Below are 2,968 nucleotides of genomic sequence, written 5' to 3'. Positions count from 1 at the left end.
AAAAATACTGTGTTGATCCAGAATTAAATTAATATGGGTCAATGTGACCCCCTTTATGTGTTCTTGGGGTAGTGATACAAAAAACATTTCATCCTACGACTAAGAAAAATGAAAATTACATTGATGAGGGTCAGAAACAAGTTTTATTGAAGAATTCATGGAATATCAAATAAATAAATGTATTCATTGATAAAATGTAAAGAAAATCACAGCATGCCAGGTCAATTTGACCCCCTTTATGCATTATAGGGTTAAAGGGATAGTTCACCCAAAAATGAAAATTAGCCCATGATTTACTCACCCTCAAGTCATCCGAGGTGTATATGACATTCTTCTTTCAGACGAATAAAATCTGAGTTATATTAAAAATGTTCTGGCTAATCCAAGCATAATAATAGCAGAAATAGTTGCTCTGTTTTTGAAGTCCATAAAAAATGCATATTCCTGTCAAATAACGTGCTCCATGCAGCCCCGGGGTGTTAATAAAGGCCTTCTGAAGCGAATCGATGCGTTTGTGTAAGAAAAATATCCATATTTAAAAAATATATATATATTTTCTATGGCTCTGCATCAGCCGTTCCCGCGCCATCACTTCCGGCGAATAAAGTCAAAATACATGCAAAATACCGGCGTGATCATAAATATATACATAGATTCCTCATTAGTGCCTGCGCAGATCGCTCGAATAAGTCATCTACGTATATATATCTTTGATCACGGCAATATTTTGACCTTATTCACCGGAAGTTATGGCGCTGAGAATACTAGATGACATTTTTTCTGATAAGAGGTAAAAAAATAACATAAATACTGTTCGGTTTCTCGCAGAAACCGATCGTTTCGTGTCTGAAGACATCAATGTGTCGCCACGAGCCGCATGGTTTAATAAGGATTCGTATGTTTATGTGTTTTTACTCTCATTGATCTCATACACTAAAATATCCCCATTGACATGCATTATACGACTAACGACTATCACACTGCAACGGTTGGAGTTAAAAATCTTCATTTGTGTTCTACTGAAGAAACAAAGACACCAACATCTTCGACGCCCTGGGATAAACATAAAAATTTAGTTTTTGGGTGAACTATCCCTTTAAGAAACATAGGGCCAGATTTACTAACATCCTCAACTAACCCTCTTTTGGTGTTAAAAAACTTCTGTCAGGATTTACTAAATACAAGCAGTGAAAAAATTAGTTTCCCTTTCAGCCGCAAATTTTATGGGAGGAGAGTATTTAAATTAATCATGCAAAGGGATTTACTAAGGTTTATGCTCTGCAATTTACTGGAATTTGTGCCATTATTTACCACCCCAAAAAAGCATGTCGTAAACCAGATGCAAAAGGCCCCAATATACGTCAAGCGAAATCGAACTGAACTTTTTTCTAACTGATGTGACGCCATTTTGAACAAAATCAGGCCAAAACGAAGTACATAAAGAAGTTTGTTTTGGGAGTCAAAGCGAATTTTCCGGAAATGGTTGCTCCGGCTACCATTGGTCCATGGCGATAACATAATAGGTAGGTGTGCGTGGAGGCTCCGCCTTTTTCACATGGAAATCTTTTATGGTTAATTTGGCCTGTTTACTCCGCGGCAGTCAGACGCCCACGAGTGAAAACACACTGGAGAGCTGCTTTATAGTAGAAAATGAATTTGCACTTCTGATGAAATGAGACACTGGTGTTTTCATGTTTAATACGGTAAAGCTGCTTGCTTTAAAGCAAATCTATTGTATAAAGTGCTATATAAATAAACATAGAAAATAAACTAGAGTGCCGAAATGCATAACTCATGCAAACATATCCATCAGCGTTTTTTTTAAATTGCACTCTCACGCTAATTTGCCCTGTTTATTAAATATGGCCCAAAAGTGTACTCTCTTCAAGTACACTTTAATTTCATATTATATTATTTGCAAGGACAGTTTTAAGAATATTCTTTTAAGATTTAAAGTACACATTTACAAATGCACATTTAAGTGTGTTTTTTCACTTGGGTGAATACCATGAGTTAAAGAGTTTGTTCACCCAGAAATTATAATTCTGTCATAATTTACTCACCTTCGTATATTGTTCCAAATTTTTCCAACTCAATGAAAATCGATTGGATCCAGTGTTGTTTTGGACCCCAAAACTCAGTAAAACACACAGAACACCCTAGTAACCATATAGTAACACGCTCAAAACCATTAATGACACTTTATGGTTGTTTATGCGCAAATGGCATGCAGATTTCTTGTCTTCCAGGTCTGAGGTCACATTCATTCTGTCTGAGCAGGAAAGAGGAAACCCAGATATAAAACTCAGAAGTATTTTCATGAGGTCATTGTTGCATTTGGGAGGTCTGGGTGTGGTGATGATTGACTGACATGACAGGGTGTGTATGTTTTAGATGAACTCAGGAGAGGTATAGTATAGTTGGAAGAACAGGGCGGCGGTTCGGCTTTAATGTGCAGAGGGTTCGCATCTGAATTAACCCACAAGACACTTCCTCGTGAGCCAAAGTCTTGCACAGCAGAATTCCAAGCCAACATCAGTACTCCATCAATGATGCACAAATAAACCACATTTATCTGTGAGACTGCTCAGCAGGATAAGAATTTGTTTTATATGAAAGCCACACTTGGATACTTGCATCTCTTTGTTAATACGGGCATCAATACATCCAAGACCACTAGAAACCCTAATAAAAGCTGCAGGTTGTCATACTTTGAGCAGGATGTCATTAATATGATTAAACTGAGAAGACAAATGAGCCGTGGCGGGTTAGTGTTGTGCAGCTCCAGTGTCCCAGACCCCCTGAAGGTCCTCTTGGCTTGCCTACAAGTCGCTTTGTGTAGAGTCTGCTCACCCTTTCCAATACACACACTAATCCAAATCACTGTGCTGGGACGTCGAGTCATCTATTCCTTTAAAAAATAACATTAAATAAACAGATTTGGAAGCCACTGAACACTTAGTCCCAG

The sequence above is a fragment of the Gobio gobio genome (assembly GCF_949357685.1).
Source record: "Gobio gobio genome assembly, chromosome: 10".
Classification (NCBI taxonomy): Eukaryota; Metazoa; Chordata; class Actinopteri; order Cypriniformes; family Gobionidae; genus Gobio; species Gobio gobio.
This window is presented reverse-complemented; position numbering follows the sequence as displayed.